Below are 25,811 nucleotides of genomic sequence, written 5' to 3'. Positions count from 1 at the left end.
TATATACCTTTCTATCTTCTTGACCTCTAGGGTGAGAACATTGGGGTAGAAAGTAGCTAGATCATTGAAACAATTGATTTAAGTTGTAGTGTCTACATCTTGCATGACAAGATGCCAGAGCTCTTGCTCTAGCTTTTGCATCTCCTCTCTAGGAGAATACTCATCAATTAGTAGCTTCTTTAGATCATCCTAGGAGATGGCATTCGCTGTGCTAATTCCCATTGTTTTGGCATGGCTATTCCACCATGACAATGTGGCATCCTCGAAGGTACAAGTAACAATCCTAACTTTGAAATATTTAGTATAGCATCTGATCTCAAATACTGACTCCATCATCTCAGGCTAGTGACCTAATCCTACTATTCCTTCATTTTTGTAGAAGGATTTGGGCTTACAATTCATGAATTCCTTATAAGTACATGCTCTTTGGTGACCTCTGTTACCACCCTGAGTACTATCTCCTATGACTCCTCCTCCTTCACCAGGTCTTGTATTCTAGTTGGTTTCATAGTTAGCTTGGGCATCTATGAGCCGTTGGGCAATCAGTGCCTCAAAAACCATCAGGTTAAGGTTAGGTTGTGTCGTAAGGTTCCTTCTGGTGACTCTTATCAGAGGCATGTTTGGATTCCATAGTTAATGAAAAAGAGAGTGTTGTCGCCTTTTGATGTGGGTAGTAATGACTAAGCACATGATTTAGTGTAAAATCAAATAACACAAAAAATTTATATGTTAGGAGTGGAAAAACTTCAATGTACTAAAAAGACTATATCCAGAGGGATAGCAACGATATTGTTTTCGAACTTATATTTATACTTTTAAGATAAATCATTCTATTCTATTTGTCTTAAGGTTTGACACATGTTTTACTTTGTTGGTACATATTATTAATACTTCAAGGCTTTCCCCTCTAGGTAGTTTACTTTATTAAGGTTGGACGAACATTTGTTACAATGAATTCTTATGATCGAGCTTTGGACTAGATATTTTCCCCGCACAACGCTTTATTGGACGTCGTAAGGTAGTTTAGCAAGTTATGAATTCTTTGACTTTACCGTCAAGGTTGTAGCAAGAAACTGCATGTGGGGCATCAATCCCATATTGATCTATACATATCTTTCATGCTCACTTAAGATTTATCGATTATAGGCGGGGCTTAGCTGAAAACTAATCAGCTATACGATGAATTGTTGCTCTCATTTAACAACTACTTTTTTTTAACCTTATAGTATGTTTTATTGATCTTATTCTCCTTGTTTTTATTTCTCTAATTGTTATAATTATACATACACACACACACATATATATACATATATATATATATATATATATATATATATATATATATACATATATATATATATATATATATATATATATATATATACATACATACATACATATATAATTACATAGCTTTTGTTCTGGATAATTCGGGCAAAGTAATAACTAAGTACTATGCTTATCCTTATAGTTTAGTGTTATAGAGAGTAAATCGACTCGATAGGGTTCACTTTCGAAATGAAGTTTAGAACCGATCGGTATTTCAAAGTGATATTGCCATCAGACAAGTACTTTCCAATACATAGTGGTAGTGATAGTTCCCTCAGACAAGTACATTCTGATACATAGTGGTAGTGATAGTGCTCTCAGACAGGTACTTTCTGATACATAGTAGTAGTGATAGTGCCATCATACATGTACTTCGTAGTACATTGTGCATGTGGTGGTGCCCTCATAGTAGTACTTTTTTATTCTTACTCTTGAATGGCATAACGGAAGATCTCATGCATACTGTCTTAGTGGAGTAGGTGAGGCAATGGTTGATATGTAAAATTTTCCAAAGTCTTTATTTTACATGATGGTTGATCTAAGTCACCATCAAACTTCCTCTTATTTTTTCCAGGCTTTGGAAGGTCATCTTTCTAGACCATTATGCTCTGGCGGATTTCTTGATGGGCGAGGTTAAAAGCCAGCCTCCTGGCACTATCGTACGTAGTTGCTCTGGAAGAAGTTAGCAATCGTTGAATAGGTTGAACTAAACCTCATATATACCTTTCTATCTTCTTGACCTCTAGGGTGAGAAGATTGGGGTAGAAAGTAGCTAGATCATTGAAACAATTGGTTTAAGTTGTAGTGTCTACATCTTGCATGACTAGATGCCAGAGCTCTTGCTCTAGCTTTTGCATCTCCTCTCTAGGAGAATACTCATCAATTAGTAGCTTCTTTAGATCATCCTAGGAGATGGCATTCGCTGTGCTAATTCCCATTGTTTTGGCATGGCTATTCCACCATGACAATGTGGCATCCTCGAAGGTACAAGTAACAATCCTAACTTTGATATTTTTAGTATAGCATCTGATCTCAAATACTGACTCCATCATCTCAGGCTAGTGACCTAATCCTACTATTCCTTCATTTTTGTAGAAGGATTTGGGCTTACAATTCATGAATTCCTTATAAGTACATGCTCTTTGGTGACCTCTGTTACCACCCTGAGTACTATCTCCAATGGCTCCTCCTCCTTCACGAGGTCTTGTATTCTAATTGGTTTCATAGTTAGCTAGGGCATCTATGAGCCGTTGGGCAATCAGTGCCTCAAAAACCATCAGGTTAAGGTTAGGTTGTGTCGTAAGGTTCCTTCTGGTGACTCTTATCAGAGGCATGTTTGGATTCCATAGTTAATGAAAAAGAGAGTGTTGTCGCCTTTTGATGTGGGTAGTAATGACTAAGCACATGATTTAGTGTAAAATCAAATAACACAAAAAATTTATATGTTAGGAGTGGAAAAACTTCAATGTACTAAAAAGACTATATCCAGAGGGATAGCAACGATAATGTTTTCGAACTTATATTTATACTTTTAAGATAAATCATTCTATTCTATTTGTCTTAAGGTTTGACACATGTTTTACTTTGTTGGTACATATTATTAATACTTCAAGGCTTTCCCCTCTAGGTAGTTTACTTTATTAAGGTTGGACGAACATTTGTTACAATGAATTCTTATGATCGAGCTTTTGACTAGATATTTTCCCCGCACAACGCTTTATTGGACGTCGTAAGGTAGTTTAGCAAGTTATGAATTCTTTGACTTTACCGTCAAGGTTGTAGCAAGAAACTGCATGTGGGGCATCAATCCCATATTGATCTATACATATCTTTCATGCTCACTTAAGATTTATCGATTATAGGCGGGGCTTAGCTGAAAACTAATCAGTTATACGATGAATTGTTGCTCTCATTTAACAACTACTTTTTTTTTAACCTTATAGTATGTTTTATTGATCTTATTCTCCTTGTTTTTATTTCTCTAATTGTTATAATTATACATACACACACACACACATATATATATATATATATATATATATATATATATATATATATATATATACATACATACATATATAATTACATAGTTTTTGTTCTGGATAATTCGGGCAGAGTAACAACTAAGTACTATGCTTATCCTTATAGTTTAGTGTTATAGAGAGTAAATCGACTCGATAGGGTTCACTTTCGAAATGATGTTTAGAACCGATCGGTATTTCAAAGTGATATTGCCATCAGACAAATACTTTCCAATACATAGTGGTAGTGATAGTTCCCTCAGACAAGTACTTTCTGATACATAGTGGTAGTGATAGTGCTCTCAGACAAGTACTTTCTAATACATAGTGGTAGTGATAGTGCCATCATACATGTACTTCGTAGTACATTGTGCATGTGGTGGTGCCCTCATACTAGTACTTTTTTATTCTTACTCTTGAATGGCATAACGGAAGATCTCATGCATACTGTCTTAGTGGAGTAGGTGAGGCAATGGTTGATATGTAAAATTTTCCAAAGTCTTTATTTTACATGATGGTTGATCTAAGTCACCATCAAACTTCCTCTTATTTTTTCCAGGCTTTGGAAGGTCATCTTTCTAGACCATTATGCTCTGGCGGAATTCTTGATGGGCGAGGTTAAAAGCCAGCCTCCTGGCACTATCGTACGTAGTTGCTGTGGAAGAAGTTAGCAATCGTTGAATAGGTTGAACTAAACCTCATATATACCTTTCTATCTTCTTGACCTCTAGGGTGAGAAGATTGGGGTAGAAAGTAGCTAGATCATTGAAACAATTGGTTTAAGTTGTAGTATCTACATCTTGCATGACAAGATGCCAGAGCTCTGGCTCTAGCTTTTGCATCTCCTCTCTAGGAGAATACTCATCAATTAGTAGCTTCTTTAGATCATCCCAGGAGATGGCATTCGATGTGCTAATTCCCATTGTTTTGGCATGGCTATTCCACCATGACAATGTGGCATCCTCGAAGGTACAAGGAACAATCCTAACTTTGAAATTTTTAGTATAGCATCTGATCTCAAATACTGACTCCATCATCTCAGGCTAGTGACCCAATCCTACTATTCCTTCATTTTTATAGAAGGATTTGGGCTTACAATTCATGAATTCCTTATAAGTACATGCTCTTTGGTGACCTCTGTTACCACCCTGAGTACTATCTCCTATGGCTCCTCCTCCTTCACCAGGTCTTGTATTCTAGTTGGTTTCATAGTTAGCTAGGGCATCTATGAGCCGTTGGGCAATCAGTGCCTCAAAAACCATCAGGTTAAGGTTAGGTTGTATCGTAAGGTTCCTTCTGGTGACTCTTATCAGAGGCATGTTTGGATTCCATAGTTAATGAAAAAGAGAGTGTTGGTTGATGTCGCCTCTTGATGTGGGTAGTAATGACTAAGCACATGATTTAGTGTAAAATCAAATAAAACAAAAAAATTTTATGTTAGGAGTGGAAAAACTTCAATGTACTAAAAAGACTATATCCAGAGGGATAGCAACGATAATGTTTTCGAACTTATATTTATACTTGTAATTTGTAGATCATAGGGTACAACTTGTATGTATACCATACTTGGTTAGAGAACTATTACTAAGCGAATTGAATTCTTATCTTTTTCACAACTTGTTCCTACAGTTTCAATACTTTTATCTAGGTTTCGATCTTTCTCTAACCTTTTGATTATTTTAGATAGGTTCGTTGTACTTCCTTTAATGATTCCCAACTCATCTTTGATGGTGTGAATCCGATTGATGTGACGTGTAGTGTTAGTGGATTGGGTAGGTATGACATAACTAGGTGATGTTAGTTAGTGAAACCTATGGTGATTTCTAGTATTCTTCTTCTAATAATGTGACGTTATAACGTTGGGTCACAGATATTGAACATAAATTGAACAATACAAAAAAAATATAACATAAATATAACTTCCATTAAGGATAAAAATATTAGATCAGAATATGTTTATGAAGTACTAGAATTTCTAATACAAAAGGTGCCTAGACAGTTATGCATAACTATAATAATGACAAATCTTTGGTAGCTTCGTCGATCAACCACTGCTTCCAGTAGTGTAATCTTCCATCTCTCGGTTTCCTATGAATACATGTGGTTTTGAAAGGTCAACATAATTTTGGTGAGTTCGTAGGTTTTTTATATTATACTTTGAAAATATGTTTTGTACATTACTTTGTTAAATTATGAAAGTATTTTGATTCCTTTCTTTGAAAATAGTACTCTACTATTCATAGGTACTAGGGCTTTGTCACACCCCCAAACCGGAACGACGGAAATGTTCGGAGGCGGAGGACATCATGTATAGTATCACAACTATTGCATAATAGTAATCAAAGTACAACAACAATTACATTGATAAAATATAGTTTTACATTTGCGTTCAAATCAATGTATACTTGACACCAAAATGTATAGAAAAAGTTAAAAGACATGAGTCAATGAAGCTCCGTCTTCTCAAAATCTGTGGATACCTGTTTACTGGTTTCCTGAGAATACAAGTAGTTTTGAAAAGAGTGTCAACAATTAAGTTGGTGAGTTCTTTTAGAACAAAGTTCAATTAGGATCGTTAGATTCTATGCAGGCAAACAATTAAGAACGTAATTATAAACACGAGAATGGATTTGAATGTGTCGTATGATTAAAACTTCAACACCTCAGAAGAGCTCGATTAAGAACTTCGACTGTAGAGGTGTTTAGGGTTACAAAACAATGAACGTAATAAATAACTAACTCTAACGCATACATGCATGCATATTTATAGTATAACCCTATCTAGATAATCACGGATGGACAGGCCCAATCCGGATACAAAACATAAAGCCCAAGACGCAACACAATTATACTCAACAATCTCCCCTTTGCGTCAATGGGACCGAAAGCTCACTTCGGCTGAGCTGCAGAAGACTTCTTTATTGTTTTGAACACCTTCGGAATGATAGCCAGCAAATGATGACGGAACGTTATGTACCACCGAAGCATGTCAGTAAAGTTCTTCTTGTCAGCTTCTGAGTTCTGCTTGCACCGATGAACAATGTTAATGATGTGCTCCAAGCAGTCAGTTGAGAATAAATGTTTATCAACAATAGCGAATAAAAATCTGTGAGCTTCGCCTTTTGTAAACATCACAGTGAGATGTGTTGAATCTATTTGGCCGATCTTCATCTTATTCACATCTCCTGGTTTCGGTGTTGGCTTGATGGTCGGTTTCTTGTTCATTACTTTCGCTATCTCTTGATCCATAGCTGCGACCTCATGGATGTAAGAAGCCAACATCCTCTTCAAGTGCTCCAAAATCAGTTCATATTCCCTCGGATTTGTGAGCAGAATATTGAATAATAAAATCCAATCATGAGGATTTAGATTTGGAAGGTCTGCTAGGGAAATAATCGACACCGAGTTTGCAGAGCCTCGTGTGATTTTATAATTGACATTTCTAAACCTCCCAGCAGACGTAGGTTTCAGTACCTTGACAGTGATTATCTTCTGTGCGCTCCATGTCAAGGACTGCGGTTGTCCATACTTCAGATAGAAATCAATAAGCTCTCGGTCAACCTTTGGATGAGGAAAAGGAACCTCAGCAATCGAATCGAAACAGTGAAACGTGAACACCTTTCTTGTTATCGGCATATCGAACTGCGAGTCCTTAGAATTATCACAGTCAAACGAAGCAACAAGTTCCAACCAAAAAACACTTGGAAACTCTATAGCTTGATTGATAAGTGCCTCTTTAGTCCATAGGGGAAACAAGGCCTTCTTGCAGTTCAAGGCTTCTTCTTCTTCCTTGTTTCTCCTCTCCCTCTCCTCTGCTTCCCTTGCAATCTTCAAGGTTTCATCAAGCTCTTTATCTCTCTTCTTTCGCTTAAGAACCTCAACAATAGTTTCACCAGATTCGTTACTGCTATCATCATCAATCTCCTTTTGCTTTTCTTGTCGACCAGAACCTGAAGCTACATTATCCTTCAGTTCGGTTGTAACTTTGACCTTCGGTTGAGCAGTTTCGGTTTTAGTCTTAACCTTCGGTTGATGAGCACCCTCTCCCCCTTGTTTTGGAGCAACGAATTTCTCCGAAACACCCTTCATCTCGTGTAACAATGCAAGGGCAAGAAGAAGTTTTGTTGTAAGATGATTCCGAATGGTCAAAGTGAGGATAGGATCATGAGCACCAAGAATGTTGGTGAGCATATCCTTCACATCCCCTGCACAGCTACGAAAAACAGCTCTTTCGGTCTTCAACAAAGAAATTTCTTTTTCTGCTTGGGCGAGCTGCACTTTCTGTACTTCAACCATGGATGTTTGGCGAGCAAGTTCTTCCTTCAGAGAACTTTCTTTTGCCAAATCAGCGTGAAGAGATTCAAGTCGAGAATTCACCGAACTGATAAGTAAAGAGTTCTCGGCTTGGATGGAAGAACGAACATCCTCAAACTTGGTTTGTTCTTCTTGAAGAGACTTGGACAAAGAATCCATAGAAGCATTCACCATTGCTGCATTTGCATCAGCATGACCTTTAATTGACTCAAGAAAGATCTGAGTACTATGTACAATTTCAGTAACATCACTGGTGGCCTTTTGACAAGAGGAGGTAGAGTCATTAACAGCTTTGGTGGATTTTTCAATGGACTCAGTGTATTGTTCAAGAGCAGTGTCCAAAAATGCTTTAAGCACAACACCACTATACGACTTGCTGTCCTCAAGCAATCTATCAAGCTTCTCGTGAATGCTCTGGAGGTGTTGTCTCGTGACTGGAGCATCATCATCCTCATCAGTAGGAAGCCTATAGGGACTGAAGTATGTAGAATCATACTCATCATTAGCACCACCGAGAGTGGCACCGGAGTCGGTTGAAGGTGAGGGTGAAAGGGGTGTAGAAGTAACTGGGAGTTCTGTTTCAGTAGTCGCCCCCGTATCAGATACGTTGACTCCTACTGTCGCTTCAGGAATAGTGGTTGTAGTGGATTGGGAAAAAATAGGAGTTGACATGGGAGTTGTAGAAATAGGAATAGACGAAACTGGTGGTGGTGGTAAGGAAGTTGTTGTTGGAGATGTGGTAGGTGGGGGAATAGGAGGAACCGAAACTGGAACTGTCTGTTTCGGTGATGGAGGTGGGGTTGGAAGTTTGTTATGAGGAGATTCGGTTGGAGTAGGAGATCGGGGAGGAGTGTTACCTCTCGGTGAGTCATGATGAATTTCTTCTTCTTCATCCTCCTCATCGTGTTCTGAATTGAGAGGAGTAGGACTCTTGGATCTTTTCGCCATCTTTTTTAATTTTCTTCGGCTTAGAAGAATCTCCTTTTTCAGACTTTCGCTTCTTGGCCTTGGCGGTCTTAGAATTAGCATCCTCTGTTGTCTCTTGCTTGGTATTAGTCCGTTTCCCTCGGTTACTAGGCTTGTCCACAGCATCTAGGGCAGCCTGCTGTTCAGGAGAAAGGACTCTTGGTTCCGTAGGAGGAAGCTTGCGATATTCAGCAAAGAGTTTACTCTCGGTTGTGACACACCGGTACATTGTGTCTGGGATAGAGCCAATGTGAGGGAATTTTTTAGGATCAGAAATTATAATCTTTTTAGTGTGAAACGTAGCAATAGACGCAACGAGGGCATCCTTCATTACCGGAAATTCCAAAGAATTAATCGCCCTTCGTGTAATGATAGTCCAGAATCATGCACACGAGATTTCAGAATGCCTCGTTGATGTGTTGAGGCTTTGAACCACTTGAGACCATATCATACTTCCATAATCGAGATTGAGACCATTGTAAAGGCCATAGAGAGGGGTTAGAAAATCCTTGCTAGTGCCATCAGATTCAACACTTCTTTCTGCCAAACTCTTGATAAGAAGAGTAAGCATTCCATTCCACGGAGACGGTAGGCATGACTTCTTAACCTTCGTTATCGTGGTAAGCACGTCAGTGTAGCCCATTTCATATAACATTTAGAAAAGTTGAGTAGTGGTGATGAAGTCGGGTGAAATTACAGATAAATCCACAGCCAGGTGCAAAAGGGAACAAAATCTTCCTTTTGACATAGAAGCTTTATGAGAGTGGATTTGGAAGTACATTCGTTCCTTGTTCTTGTCATAAGAAGCAGTAGAGTAAACCTGTGATAAAAGGGACATCAGAACAGCTTCCACCTGTGTTAGGGCGATCACCAATGGTGAATATTTCAAACATTCAACCACGTGTAGCATATACGCGTCGTATAGAAACGGATTGAGTTCAATAATCAAGTTCTGATTAGGCTTGATCGAAAGCAATGTAGACGAAGCAGTTTGATCGTGAACTGATGAAGAAGTCGCCATTGTGGATCGAAGGAAGAAGATGAACAGTTTGAACTTGCTTTGTAATTTGAGAGAATTTGTTGCTGATAAAAGACAAATAAAATTAGAAACCCTTTATATATCGTTGCTAGGAGAGAGAAAAATCATCATGATAATGACGCGGTCACTAAAACGTCGCCTGAAAAAGCGCGATGTGACAGGTTGGTTACGCCCAGGTATACGTCAGCACGCGTGGGTATTGAGACCGTTCAAATTCACACGCCCAAATTCGTATCCTCAATCATCGTTTGAAATTCAGTTTCGCTCCAAGATGTAGAATTACCCCTGTTTCGCCACAAGATAAACACAAATCGAACCAACAGCAACCAGAATGTTGGAAAATTAAAAATTTTCGTGCAATAGAGTGACAAAATATAAAGAAATAAAGCAAATGTGTATTGGATGTGAGTGATGTCTCATTATAAGACAGAAAGCAGGGGATTCCGGGCAAGAATCGCTTCCTTCAAAGTCAAGAGAGACTTGAAGTGCTTGTGTGGGTTCCCGTGAAATAACGATCAAATGTTTGTAGAGAAACATTGAAAGGCTTCTTTTTAAGTCATATGCTTAAGGTGGCTTATCTTCAACCGAACGTCGATGCTTAACATAAGACCGAACATTGGAAGAAGTAATTGTGAGACCGATGTGGTCTGTTGAACAAGTAGGTGAGATATATTTTATAGTGACTAAAGAAGATATAGAAATCTCAAAAACAAAAAGAAACTAGATCTTTATGGGAAGAAAAAGCCTTGGTGTTAGACAAATTCATAAAAGATCACTCAAAAATAAAAATGAGATTTCATTCGGTAACCAGTAACATCTTGAATATGACAATTCACCGTCAATTCGTTGTTGGTGTTGGATTGTGGGTTTCACTCAGTACGTGGTATACATATCTAAGATCATAAACACAGATTTTGTGCAACCATAAACCTCAGTGGTAAAGACCGAGAGTCTCAAGGGTTACAGTTGGTGAACCGAAAGTAGATGGAGAATATAAGGAGGGTGGCTAAAGAACTGAAGTACCTGCTGCTATATAGACGTGACTAAGCAGGAAAACTCTGAACTCATATGAGAAGAGTAAGGTAGCTCTAGACTTGGCTGATTTTAGCAGCCTGATTGGGAAGAAACGATAGGTAGTGATCGAATCATTAAGGCCTTGCTCTAAGTCGTAGATGCATTGGTTAACATGCAGCAGCATGCTTCTAGGGACCCTTAACTACTTCTTATGTAAATGATTATACCTGCCTTAGCTCCAAACTCTGTTATACTGGTATACTTGGGACCTATGTAAAAGAACAAGCAAACAAACACACCACAAAAACAAAACAAACAAACAAAAACAAAAAAAAAATTATGTTTTGAGTTTTCCTGAAAAATAATAAAAACAGAAAAAGAAAATATTTTTGGATTTTTGAATTTTTCTGAAAAATAATAAAAACAGAAAAAGAAAATAAATTTGGATTTTTGAATTTTTCTAAAAAATTATAAAAACAGAAAAAGAAAATAAAGTTGCATAAAACACTCTTTGAACAAAATGTACAACTGAAACCTTATCTTAAAGGAATGAAGCGAAATAGACCGAGCGGTCGGTTCATTTCGGTTCCTTAAAATTCCAGAGCTGAAATAGACCGAGCGGTCGGTTCATTTCGGTTTCTCAAAATTCCAGAGCCGAAATAGATCGAGCGGTCGGTTCATTTCGGTTCCCCAAAATTATGGAGCCGAAATAGACCGAGCGTTCGCTCCATTTCGCTTGTCTAATTTTTAGGTGTTGAATTAAGGATTCGGTACCGACTCTGCTTCCATCATTCCTAAGCCTTGCAGAATTTTATTGAAACTCGCATCAGGTAAGGCTTTAGTGACTATGTCAGCCAATTGATCAGAGGATCGAACAAAATGCACTTCCACGTTCCCATCTTCTACATGATCCTTGATGAAATGATATCTATGTGCAATGTGCTTAGTCTTTGTGTGTTGTACTGGATTGTGACATATCCTTATTGCTCTTTCTGAGTCACAATAGAGAGGAATCTTCTTAATACTTAGCTCGTAATCTCTTAGTTGACTTTGAATCCATATGACTTGAGAAGTACAAGATGTTGCAGCTATATACTCAGCTACGACTGTTGAAAGTGACACGCAGGTTTGCTTCTTGGACTGCCGGAAAACCAGTTTTCCGTCAAGAAATTGGCATCCACCTGTAGTGCTCTTTCGGTCCAGACCACATCCTCCAAGATCAGCATCAGAAAAGGCTTGAATGAAGAATCCAGATCTAGTAGGATACCAGAGACCGAGAGATGAGGTTCGCTTCAGGTAACGAAAAATATTTTTCACCGCCACCATGTGAGGTTCTCTTGGATTAGCTTGAAACCTAGCACAATAACAAATAGAAAACATAATGTCCGGTCTACTAGCTGTTAGATACATAAGGGACCCTATCATTTGTCGATATAGTGTTATGTCAACAGCAGGTTTTTCCAGAGAAGGTGTTAACTTGGTGCCAAATGCCATAGGAACCTTCACTTTTGAGTCTCCTGTCATGCCAAATTTTGTTAGCAGGGTCTTTGTATACGCCTCCTGGTTAACAAAAATACCTTCTGGTCCCTGTCTAATATTGAAACCAAGGAAAAAATTAATCGGACCCATTGCGCTCATTTCAAATCTAGTCTCCATCAACTTCCTGAATTCAGCTGTTAAGCTAGGATTCATGGAGCCGAAGATGATGTCATCGACATAAATTTGAACTATCATTAGATGTTCGCCTTCTTTATTTCGGAAGAAAGTTGGGTCAACCGAACCTTGCTTAAATTTTGACATTTTCAGAAAGCGAGTTAAAGTTTCATACCAGGCTCTCGGTGCTTGCTTCAAACCATATACCGCTTTATCCAGCACATAGCAATGATCAGGGAATTTCTCATTCACGAACCCAGGAGGTTGCTCAACATACACTGTTTCTTCTAGTTCCCCATTCAAGAAAGCGCATTTGACATCCATTTGGAAAACTTCGAAGTTTTTATGAGCAGCATATGCCAGGAAGATTCTAACTGACTCCAACCTAGCTACTGGAGCGAAGGCTTCCTCATAATCTATCCCTTCCTCTTGGCAATAACCTTTCACCACCAACCGAGTCTTGTTGCGAATGATATTCCCCTCTTTATCTAATTTATTTCTGAAGACCCATTTTAAGCCGACTACTGAAGCATCCTTTGGTGTAGGAATCAGCCTCCAAACTCGGTTGTGTTCAAACTCATGGAGCTCATCTTGCATTGCTTGAACCCAATCAGAATGATCAAGTGCAGCATTAACTGTTTTCGGCTCGATCTTGGATATGAACGAATTAAACATACATAATTCAACTTTAGAGAATAATGCAGTTTGTTTCGCTTTCAACTGTGAGCGAGTGAGTACTTTTTCAGATGATTCTCCAATGATTTGAGCTTTGGGATGGTCCTTGGTCCATTTGACTAACAGAGGATAATTTGGGTCATATGCTGGATCCAATTCAGCATTCACTTCCTCTTCAAGTTCTGATTGATCACCTTTGCCTTCGTCAGCTGCATTCTCTTTCTCCCCCTCGACTAGCGAAGTGTAACCTGTGGCAGCATCAGAATATGCATCCTTTGTGGGAGTTGGAATCTCTCCCTCGCTTGGACCTTTAGGAGTTGGGGATAGAATATGACTCTCCCCCTCGAAAGACATTTCGGTTGTCTTTGGTGCTGAAGAACTCTCCCCCTTGAATATTGAGCCGTTGATGGGAGAGTCAGTTGACGATTGAACACCTATAGTTTTAGGAGGTTCACTTTCCATTTCTTTGGCAGCTTCATCTATGATCTTTTTGAGATTATCAATTTTGTTATCTGCTGCTTTCGCCTCTGAGTGTGCCGCTTTCTCTGGTTCATCGAATAACCGAATGTACTCTTCAAACAAGTTGGATATTGGAACCGAGACATGTCCAGATTCCGGAAATATTTCATCTAAGTCACTTTCACTCCTTTGCACTTTCTTCATGTAGTTATCGTCAAAGGTGACATAATATGTTTCTTCAATTCGTTTGGAGCGTTTGTTTAACACTCTGTAGGCTTTTGAAGTGAGTGAATAACCAAGAAAAATTCCTTCATTTGCTTTGACGTCAAACTTGTTTCGGTTCTCCTTTGAATTAAAGATCAAGCACCTTGAACCGAACACATGGAAAAACTTGACGTTGGGCTTTCGATTGTTTATGATCTCGTATGGAGTGATTGAGAATCTCTTGTTGAGCAAAGATCGGTTCTGAGTGTAGCACGCGGCTGCAACTGCATCAGCCCAGAAGTATAACGGAAGAGAAGCGAAACTGAGCATGGTTCTGGCTGCCTCACAGAAAGAACGATTTCGTCTTTCAACAATCCCATTCTGTTGTGGTGTATAAGGGGCCGAAAAATTGTGAGTTATCCCCTTGTCAGCCAGAATGTCCTCAAAATCGTTATTCTTGAATTCCAGACCGTTTTCACTTCTGATATTCCTCACCGTCTTTCTCAGCTGCACTTCCACTTGCTTGATAAAAGTCTTCAACTTGGGAGTTGCATCTGATTTCTGTTTAAGAAATAAAACCCAGGTGAAGCGCGAAAAATCATCTACAATAACAAGGATGTACTTACTACCACCGATGCTCTCAATAGCTGAAGGTCCACATAAGTCAATGTGCAATAGTTCAAGAGCTTCAACAATCTTTGTATTGATTCGTGTGGGGTGGCTCTTTCTGCTTTGTTTGCCCATCTCACACGCTGCACACAGATGTTCCTTGTCAAACTTGAGAAGAGGGAGGCCTCGAACGTGATCACCAAGCACCAACTTATTAATGTCTTTGAAATTCAGGTGCGATAGACGTCGATGCCACAACCAGCTTTCATCAGTGTTCGCCTTTGACAGCAGACATATTGCTGGTTTTCCTCGTATTGGGTTGAGATTTAAAGGATACATTTCTCCTTTGCGTTCAGACTTTAGCAGAACCTTTTTCGATTGCTTTTCTATTATTTCAGAGCCCTCATCATCAAATAATACTTTCAGACCTGTTCCCACAACTAATTGTGACACGCTGATGAGGTTATGCTGCAATCCTTCCACATACGCCACTTTTCGAATTTAGAAATCTCCATTGGTTATCATACCATATCCCTTGATTGTTCCATAGTAGTTATTTCCATACTTTACAGACCCACCATCTTTTAGGGACCAAAACTCCCTCAGCTCTTCCTTCCTTCCTGTCATGTGACGCGAGCAGCCACTGTCTATATACCATTCATCATCGAACTGCTCGTCACTTATTACCTGCAAATTCAAGCAGATTTAGGAACCCAAAGTTTCTTCGGTCCTGGTGAGTTTTTCACATAAAAAGGAATTATAGTAGAAATATCAACCAAATATGTTCTTTTTACTAGAGTGGTTTGATCTTTTCTTTTAATGCTATACACCTTGATTTTAGTTTCATCTTGTTTAATTTTTGGTGTATAAGTTTGTGTGTTGTTAGATGGCTTAGGAATATTCTTTTTAATCCTAGGGTTAGTTGACTTTTTCTTATCATTGAACTCAGAATAAAGCTTTCCCTTGCCTTTGATATCCTTCATTGAAGTTAATTTTCTTTGGGAGTTAGAAGGACCGAAACTAGATTTAGGACCGAGACTCGACTTTCGGTTCTGAGTGCTGTTGTTGGGACCGAAAGTAGGCTTTTGGTTGTTAGCCTTGGCGTTTGGACCGAAACTTGTCTTTCGGTTTGGTACGCTAGTTTGGGAACCGAAAGTAGATGTTCGGTTCTGACATTTGGAATAGTAGGAATTTGGGCTGAAATTTTCTTTTCCTTTCAGTTTTTCCTTTCCTTTATCCGTTGATTCTTTCTTAGGAGGTACGTAGTTTGGATTTTGGGATTCCCAGTGACGTTTTCGCTCATTCAGATTTCTTGCGTATCTTTGATTTCTTAAGCGTTTCTGTTCAGCTAACTCCTTCTGTGATTTGTGGATATTGAAGCTAGCCTTTAGCTTCTCCTTTTTAATTTCGGTTGTATTTGTTGGAACAGTTGGAACAGTTGGCTCTGATACCAACTGTTAGAACAAAGTTCAATTAGGATCGTTAGATTCTATGCAGGCAAACAATTAAGAACGTAATTATAAATACGAGAATGGCTTTGAATGTGTCGTATGATTAAAACTTCAACACCTCAGAAGAGCTTGATTAAGAACTTCGACTGTAGAGGTGTTTAGGGTTACAACACAATGAAGGTAATAATCAACTAACTCTAACGCATACATGCATGCATATTTATAGTATAACCCTATCAGATAATCACGGATGGACAGGCCCAGTCCGGATACAAAACATAAAGCCCAAGACGCAACACAATTAGACTCAACAAGTTCATAAGCATGTTTGTAACTGAAATCTGTTATTTGTTCCTTGAAAATGTAAGTACGTTTTTCCGAGAAAATCCTATATTTTCTATTGTAATAGGTTGACGTCAACACATGTAAATGTTATCGTACTCTGAGATATTAAAATATACTTTAAATTCACATAAAACCATGAAAAAGTATGTTTTCTCTACACTGGAATAGTATTCTGTATTTGTATTTGTATGAAAACTATGTAATTACAAATGTCTGGATTCACCAATTGTACTTGTAAAATACTGTATTATTGTTTTATTATTTAATAAAAATATATGAAGTTGTTTACTTATTTATACACTAATTGTATTGTTCAATACCAAATTGTGAGTTAACATAACCATGCTTGATGACCTAAGATGACTTGAACACGACGTTCTTCAGGCGTCGCAATCGGTATGACAATTATCACCTCCGGCCTGCCGGCCTAGCTATTGCAAGAAGCTTAGTTGCGTGATTATCAGTCTCGTGTAGATCTATACACATGTGTCACGCTCTCCCTCTAGGAGACTCTGGTCATAATTTTAGGACTTGGTTGGTACTTAGATAAGTACGTGAAGTGTGTCTCACAAATGTTATCTTGACGATTACGTGTAGAATAATAAAAAGTTACTTTGTAATCGATAAATTGTAAGTATATCTCATAAACTATTTTTCATATAGTTTATATGATTGTTTTCCGTAAGTTATTCGGAATATGTAAAGCAACATAAAATATAAAAAGTTGCAACATATGAAAAGTTACATTTGTTTTCTATATTGTAATCTGAACTTTGAAAAGCAACATGTAAGTTCTATAAACTATACCTATTATAGTTTATATTTTTGTGTTTTACTGAAACGAAAATCTTTGTATTGTTAACAATTAGGTAAGTTTAAATCGAAAAATTTGTAATACGGTTGTCCTGTGAAATTCAATATTTATACCCGAATGGTATTAAATAAGTTTGCAAAAATAATATTTTTGTTTAACTAGTTTAAAAATGATTTAATACTTATATAAATATAATATTTATATAATTATGATTAAATAGACAGTCGAATAAATAATTTTACCCCAATCCCACAACCAAACAAGGAACAGGAAATGGAATCAAATTATCAATTCTAAGTCTGTTGAACTCTAGTTATATAATTTATATATAGGAAATGGAGTCAAATTATCAATTTTAAGTCTGTTGAACCCTAGTTATATAATATATATATATATATATATATATATATATATAATTTTAATAACGGCAACAATTAATAAATATTGAAAACATTTTGGTATTAACACAAATTGCTTGTGTTACACTTGTATTCCCCTAAAACAGTGAAAAATCATGAAAACGTAGGGGTATGAACTCACCTCAGGTGCATGTTCTTGGTTGGTTACAAGGTGGTTGTGATGATTCCCGTGTTAAAACACGTTTTATCAAACGTATCCTAATAATATTATACACACGATATTGTATTTAAAATTAGCGAAATGATTAATAAAGTGTTATATTAATACTGAATAATATAAGATACTTACCAAAATTTGTAATTATTTGGAGAATCAACTCTTAGAAGAAAAGAAGTTCGAATTTGAGAGAAAAATTATGGTGAGAAATATATACCGGAAGTTTAGAAATGATCAAATTTGTTGCTTAAGTAAGAAGGAAACAGATAGGCGGTTATAAGATGATTTCGGCCGAGAACTCTACCCGAGGAAAGTGATTTCGGCCGAGAACTCTAAGTCGGCTCCGCACGTTTTCGGTGGGGAACAAAGGGTTTTTCGGATATGTTGTTTTCGGTCCGAAGTAAAAGGGCACCTGCGAGGGTTTGCGGTCTTGACGGCAAACATGATTGCGGTCCGAGGTGATGGCTTCATGCGAAGGTTTTCGGTTTTGTGAGTTTATTTTCAATTTTTGCAACACTTTAATAATAAAGGGTTTATATACATCAAAATTATTAATTTAGCCTTATTAAAATAACAATTCAAAAATTTTGACTTTTAATTAACAAGTTTTGACTTTTTTTTACTTTTGTTTACTTTTAGAGATTTGAAAATAACGAGTTGTTATAGGCTTCGATACTTCTTATTCATCTTATATACTATTAGTGTATCCATTTTTATAGGAGTATACCTAAGGAAATGAGTGCCTTTAAGAGCAGGCTAACCAAGAGTGAACTCAATGTAGGTTAGTTGGATATGGTCCAACCTTCACCTATATAACAATGTACATATAAGGTAAATAGAGGTAGATGTTTCATGATATAATTATAATTAATATATAATTATTTTAAATAGATATTAATTGCAAAGCCAAACTGGCGGAGTGGCGATATAGCCACTATTAGAGTTGAGTGGCAGCATAATATAATACTATTATCCATTTGTATCGAGCGTAGCGACGACATAATATACTACTATTATCCATGCGTAGTGATGACCTAATATACAACTATTAGCTTGAATTGAACATAGAGGCAACATAATGTACTAATATTATTAGTTTGAGTCGAGCGTAAAGTAACGGTTAGATATAATGTTATTCGTTTCGCCAACACTATGTACTATGTTACCCTAGAGAAATGGCCTAGCATAATGATCATGTACAATATTGTTTTATAGATTTGGCCAGCTCTAGGTTCTATCTTACCCTAGAGAAATGACATAGAATAATGATAATATATGATACTATTCTTTAGATTTGGTCAACTTTAGGTACTATGTTACCATAGAGAAATAGCTTACCATAATGATTATATACGATATTGTTCTTTAGATTTGGCCAACTCTAGGTAATATATTATCCTAGTGATTTGATCGTCATAGTGACTAGATTTAATATATTATACAATTTGCGTAGAGTATCTATCGGGTATAATATTATCATATGGTTTGTGCAGCATAACGACTACGCACACTATTATTCCAAAATATAGGCAGGGTAACTACCACGCATAATATCATCCTAATGTTACACGCATTTTATAAACTACTGATATATTATAAATAATAATATTTTTTAAAATCGATAGCGTAGTATTATAACATGTATCCCCCTCCATCGGAAAACTTTTTAAAAGTGCAGCTATAAACTCACCCATGTAGCATGCTTTAGCTGATATTTTCGGCTTGCCGAAAAGTGGTCAAGGGCTCGGGACTGTTCAGACTCGAGGGGAAGGATTAAAATAAATAATTTTGTAAAAGTTTAGAATAATTTTTCAAAGGAATGATAGATATTCAAATAATTTTGTGTGTGAGAAGTGTGGAGCTGTGGAGCTCTATTTATAGGTTGGGATTTGGACATGCATGTCGTGCCTTTCAGGTTACGTGTGGCGCCCTTCTAGCATAGCTCCAGTACTCTTCTGACACTTGTCCTCGTTCTTGTGGACCGCGATGTCAACTTCTAGTACCTGGTGTACGTCGTGCACTGCATGTCGGGCGCACACCGAGAACGCAGATTATTGTAAAATTCATAACATCTTAAACTGTCACACACCCGGCCGAGGCACCAGAACATGTCGGGTTATGCAACTTAGTTCATGCATCATAGGTAAACTGAAGATAATAATAGAGTACATGAATTGCTTTAAGCAGTTATGCATATATAAGAAATGTTAGAAAACTATGTCGCCTGAAATCCATGACTATTCCGTCGTCTGAAATTCTTGTTTAGTGATTTCATAAGAATACATGTAGTTTTGAGGGTCAACACAAAGTTGTTGAAAGTTACAGGTTTTCTGCTAGTGTAGTAATGATACTTTAAAAATGACCAGAAAGTATTTTTCCTTGTAAGTAAAGCCATACTTAAATTTTTTTTGTAGTAAGAGAAATGAACTCCATGGTTTATATATGTATATATATATATATATATATATATATATATATACATAGAGAGAGAGAGAGAGAGAAAGAGAGAGAGAGAGAGAGAGAGAGAGAGAGATCCAGTTAATGTTTATAGTGAGTTCTATAACCGAGCTATATGACTGAAGTGCCCCTACAACGCTTCATTGAACATTGTAGAAATGATTGTAGATAGTAATCACCTACTTTAACTTCACCGTCGTAGTTGTAGTTGGCAACCGAAGGTGGGGGTGTCAAACTCATATATATATATATATATATATATATATATATATATATATATATATATATATATTATATATATCTATACGTACGTATCTCGCTCCGAGGATTAACGGTTATAATAGTGTGGGTATGTTAAGGGGTGTTTGGCTTAGCTTATGACTTTTCATAACCAGTTTTCAACTTATAGCTTATAACTTATAAGTTAATAAGTTAGGGGACTTACTTACAAATTTGACTTATTTTCGGTGTGGCACCTCGATAAGTTATTTCTATCCAATCACCATTTTTCGCTTATACCGGTGTAGAACTAGAAATAAGCTAAGAATGAGCTTAAATAAGCTTAGCCAAACACCTTCTAAGTGTTTAAACATAGGTAATGAATAGCGTCTCACTATAAAAGCCATTAACTAATGTACACGGATAACCTGTCGTATCTTATACGTAGATAAGCATCTGAGGCGTAATGATCGTGAGTGCATAGACCTAACCTATACAAGGATAAGTCACTAGGAAAAATGATGTATGTTTTGTAAAGCTTATAAAACCTGAGTATGTTTGATACGTATATACTGGAAAGTGTTTAATACTCGCTTAAATATGTGGTAGTCTCATAAGTACATGTAAAATTGCCAATCTATAATATTTATAGCTTATGTATATATATATATATATATATATATATATATATATATATATATATATATATATATATATTACTACTTATTATGCAAATTTAGTCAAAAGCTAAATTTTAAGAGGTACACACTTTAAAGCTGCATATACAACCTTCCTATACATTATCAAATCCGTAATCTTAGTTTGGTCAACATATAGAAAAAGTCAAGATAAGAATTGAAGAATGATATATCAGCTTATCTTCAGCGATTTTGACTAAGTCCCCTGTAATCCCTAAGTTGAATAATTTGTGCCTTCCCTATATTTCAGCCGATCGAGTTTATAAAATACCAAAGCTTGCCATCATCCTCTATTTGTGAAACCCTAATCGACCGTAGCCACCTATTCCACCGTTATCCACCATCTTAACCACTATCAGCCTTCACCACCCTAACCACCATCGCTCACCACCGTTGTAACCAATTTCAACCATCCACCTCCTTCTCACACCATAAACTACCACCGTTTTTGCTGCTTCCTCCTCCTTTTCATTCTCACTTTTTTGTGCAACTGTGTTCCTATATCCCCCTTTTTTGTCGACCACCCCTCTCAAACCCTAACAATCTCTCTTCTTTTGATTTTAAGGCTTTTGTTTTGTTTTTGGATATTGATTTTGATTTCATTTTTGCTGGGTTTCTCAATTTACCACTCCCTTTTCAACCTCTATCTAGGGTTTTGGGTGTCGAAGACGAAGATTCTTTTTTTTCGAAATAACTTCAATTTCGTTTTAATTTTCTGCCGTTGATGTTGATTTTTATGTTTCGATCCATTGTAGATTAGATCCGCCTAATCACCATCGCCTTATGCTTCCAACCCATGATTTCTAATGAAGAGGCAGATGTGTCCACAAGAAACAATTTTAGGTTTTTTGGTTTTAAAAATATAAACGGTTTAGTTGGCAGAGTGAATCAACTTGAAAATATTGAACGATATCTGGTAAGATTCCATTTTTGGATGTAATTTAAGGAATGCTTTTTTGTTCATGGATTTTCTTATTCGTATCCGATTCTAACACTTTTTATTTTGTGGAAAGATGAAGTTCTGATTCTAACAGTTTTCGATGTTGTAGGTTTTTACTGGATCACCATCGGCCTTGGCCATCCACGACCATCCCTGCTACCATCTCTACTCAAAATAGGTAGTACATCAATACTTCTTTCCCTCTAAGGCTTATCCTTCACAAAGTACCTTTAGTATTTTCTAATTCTTTATCTTATCTATGACTGAATACCTGGTTGTGATAAATCTTCCCTTTAACATGGTTGTTTTTAAAGTTTGGTTAAAAAATTCATTTTAATTACCTTTAAATGTTAAATAGCAATGGATTTTTTCTATTTAATTAGCTTTGACAGGGTTGTGAACAGTTGAAATTATATGCAAAAGGCAAGCCGGTGGATAGGCTGTTTCAGAAGTTGTGGAAGTTGGATGTCGAGATGATAACCAGATCATTTAAGTAATTTTTGTGAGTAAAATGTTTCCCAAGATGAATATCTTTCCATCTGCTACTGTATATTTGGTAATATGGTGTATATCAATTATGTATCAGGTAATGCAAGCATCGGGGTGCTTGAAAGACTTTTTGGAGACAGAAATGGTGCTAGGAGGTATAGATTAACAAACATGACTATGATTTGGAAATAATTGATGTTCTTAAATATTGTCAACAACAAACTATTAGGAAAAATAAATATATAGGAAATTTTGATTTTTGAACAATGTGTTTCAACCATGTTATATTCTTCTACACCGGATTTTGAGCCTAAATTATATCGTTCTTTTTATATTTTGGACTCATAATAGCAACATACTTATATTTCGATACCAATCTGTAGTGCTTAATAACAATATACTTACAATGTTCTTTTTCACCTTTTTGTTACTGGATTTTTATGTTGGGTGTTTGTGGATCGTGCAACATTTGAGTCCCCATGACTGGAATTCAGAAATAAGCCCTAGCTCCCATAACAAATGCTTTTGCCCAAATAGTAAGCAAAATACCAAGTCTTCCCTTATATCTTGATTGCCCCTAAAATTCAATAACTAATAGAAAATCTAAATATAATGTTTTTATTTTTTGTAAATTTCCTTCGGTAAAAATAAAAATACCAACTTTTGTACTTTGCCTTGATTCGTTGAATGAAATTAACAAGTTAATGTATATATATAAAAGGGTTAACTACTATAAATAACAATGTACTTTACCGGAGTTAAGGAAAGTTTGTTGCTATTTATTGCACTTAATCCTAAAATATAATAAAAAAAATACAAAAATAATGATACAGTTTAATTATTATCACAGGGTTAAAGTATCTGATCATAGTCATAGGGTTAAATAGAAGTATGGTTAGAATAGCATTACAATTTGTTATATTACAAAAGTTATGAAGTTGTTTTAGCAAGTCAACCATGAGATACAATTGTGTATTCATCGTCATTAACAAGACCCAAACGTTTAAAAAATTTAATGGCCATAACTAATGTGTTGTGCCATCTTGATACATTACACCTATGGTCGAGTTTTGGAATTTCTTATGCATGTTGGCCTTGTCCTTTGTCACCATTTTTCAGTCTTAAAACTAATTGAAATCTGGAAAGAAATAGGATTTACTGATAACACTGGTGGTTTTATTTTTTCCTGTTTATTGAATTTGGAGTGTAACAGGGGAGGAGGATGTCTAAACCTGTAAGGAAGAGGTTAATGAGGGACTTTAAGAGGTTGTAGCAGGATAATCTTGCTCGTATTAGTGGTAGACCTATGGATAACAATATAATGCTATGGAATGCTGTCGTTTTTTTGGGTATGTGGGTGTGTAAATTCATATTCTGTTTATCATCATATAGTATTTTCTTGAAGGTAGTTTTATCATATCCATAATTTTATATTTTACTAAGAAAAATGTAATATTTTATTTTTCTTCTAGGAACTTTCTTCATTTTCATAATTTCAATAATATATTGAGGGCATTTTTGTCATTATCCTATTTAACCAAATTACAATTTCGTCAAATTAATGTTCTTTTTTTAGGGTAGTTGCGTCATTAGTAAAATATGTATGAATAGTTCCGCAAGTTCTGTTTGCGATCATTTAATGTTTTAAATTTTAAAAATATATATTTTTAATTTAAGTATGTAAAGGTTATTTTCCAATAATTTTCACTGTTAGTGGTTTTACACCCTCATTACCTTGGATGCCCAGTAAAAAAAGGTTTCCGAATGAATATAATTGTCGAATGGAAATATTCAAATTCATGAACATGTCTTACATTTGTGAACTATTTTTTTTAGAAAAAGATGTTTGAATATAACAACCAACTTTGAATATTTTATATTTTTGAAATTTATAGTTATTTACAGAAAAAAGTAAATAGACTGACTTATTTTCTTATATGTATTGATATAATACAGTTATTTTGATGCTTATTCTTATTTTTAATCGTTTATTATTTTATTATAATAAAAAAATTGTTTAGTAAAAGTTATATATAAATTTTTAAAAATCTATTATTTTGAAAATAAGAGCTTTATTTTTTAAAATATAATAATAATAATTAGTTTAATGATGTAATGATACTTCTTAAATTGAGAAAAATACAAATTTTGCGTATTCTTATAGTTTTTTTCCAATATTTTGTCAATAATTAGGGTAATGGCAACAGATTGATATATAAAAGTTTTCAACTTAATATCCTTGATGCGGAAATAGTTGTTGGTCAACATGCTAGAAAAAGAGTATTTTTGCTAAGGATTCTTCTATTCCTGTCAGAAGATGACATGTTCCCGTTCAAGCCGAAGAGAAAACAATTACCAATTCGACTATGTTTCGCGTTGACGATCAATAAAACTCATGGACAAACAATTCCACATATAGGTATTTATCTTCCATAATTGTTTTTTCGCATGACATAATTTATGTGGTATTACCCAGAGAGATATCACGTGTCAATAGAAAAATATTAGTGAACCCTAACGAATAAATATTGCACAATTAATAATGCACAATCAATCATGTGGTTATGTATATTTGTAAATAATCTTAATTTTTCATTTTTAATTTTTATTGATTCCGTTTCTGCTAACATGACTTTTATTAACAATTATTTAGATGTAGTAAACTATTTGCACAAAAGAACTAATTGTCTCTACAAACTAATTTCTGAATAAAATATTCGCACCCGACGCTTGGCATGGATAAATGGCTAGTATATATATATATATATATATATATATATATATATATATATATATATATATATATATATATATATATATATATATATATATATATATAAGTTATGATCTTTGAAATACTACAAAGGTGGTAATGTTTTATGACATGCTATTTATGACATACATTGTCACATAAAATTATAACTTTGTTGTAGTCAAGTGATATGTTATTTTTGACTTCTTGTTACATGTTAAAACAACTATAACATACGTGTATCAAGTTTATAAATAGCTTATTGCAAAATAAAATGTTACTTGAAAAAAACAAAATACATTTATAAACTGGATATTAGTTTTTCACATAAAATGATAACTTTTGTTGTGCATAGAAAAAATATGTGAGCATATGTATTTCCCCCAAAAAGTATAAAAACTATAAAATGGGGTCGTAAGCACTCACATTTGATACATGAATTCGGTTTATACTTGAGAATGTGATCGAGTTACGGGAGACACCGCGAGATAGCACAAAATATAACTCAATTGCTAGGACTCGAAACCAGCCACAAAACAAGGATAAAGACTCGAGGCTTAGAGTTGGAATTACCACAAAAAAATATCATCCACAAGGTGGATGGTGGTGGTGGCCGCAAGGTGGCAGCAGGCGACAACACGGCGACAGGAGGCTGCTCCGACAGCCTCTTTGCTATTTCTATTTTTTTCTAATGGCAGCAGTTGTGAAGGGAGGAAAGGGGCAGCAGGAAGTGGTGGTCAGAGGGGGATTGGGTGGTGGCTGGTCGATGAAATAAGTGGGAAAAAAG

At 35.8% G+C, this 25,811-nt stretch overlaps 1 long non-coding RNA gene across 2 annotated transcripts; it reads left to right on the top strand.

Moving 5' to 3' along the window:
• Window positions 1-21,347: 21,347 nt before the first annotated feature.
• On the top strand, window positions 21,348-22,281 carry LOC145169227 (uncharacterized). 2 transcript variants are annotated; one of them, XR_013742376.1, is made up of 3 exons: window positions 21,348-21,759; window positions 21,893-21,961; window positions 22,176-22,281. It is a non-coding gene; the product is annotated as an uncharacterized LOC145169227 (long non-coding RNA). The 2 variants fall into 2 exon arrangements; XR_013742375.1 differs by having other exon boundaries at window positions 22,167-22,281.
• The last annotated feature ends 3,530 nt before the right edge of the window (window positions 22,282-25,811 follow it).

Source organism: Lactuca virosa, chromosome 4 (assembly GCF_052849685.1).
Source record: "Lactuca virosa cultivar CGN04683 chromosome 4, Lactuca_virosa_CGN04683_v6, whole genome shotgun sequence".
Classification (NCBI taxonomy): domain Eukaryota; kingdom Viridiplantae; phylum Streptophyta; class Magnoliopsida; order Asterales; family Asteraceae; genus Lactuca; species Lactuca virosa.
The sequence above is the reverse complement of the archived record's forward strand: the minus strand, read 5'-3'. Positions and strand labels throughout refer to the sequence as shown.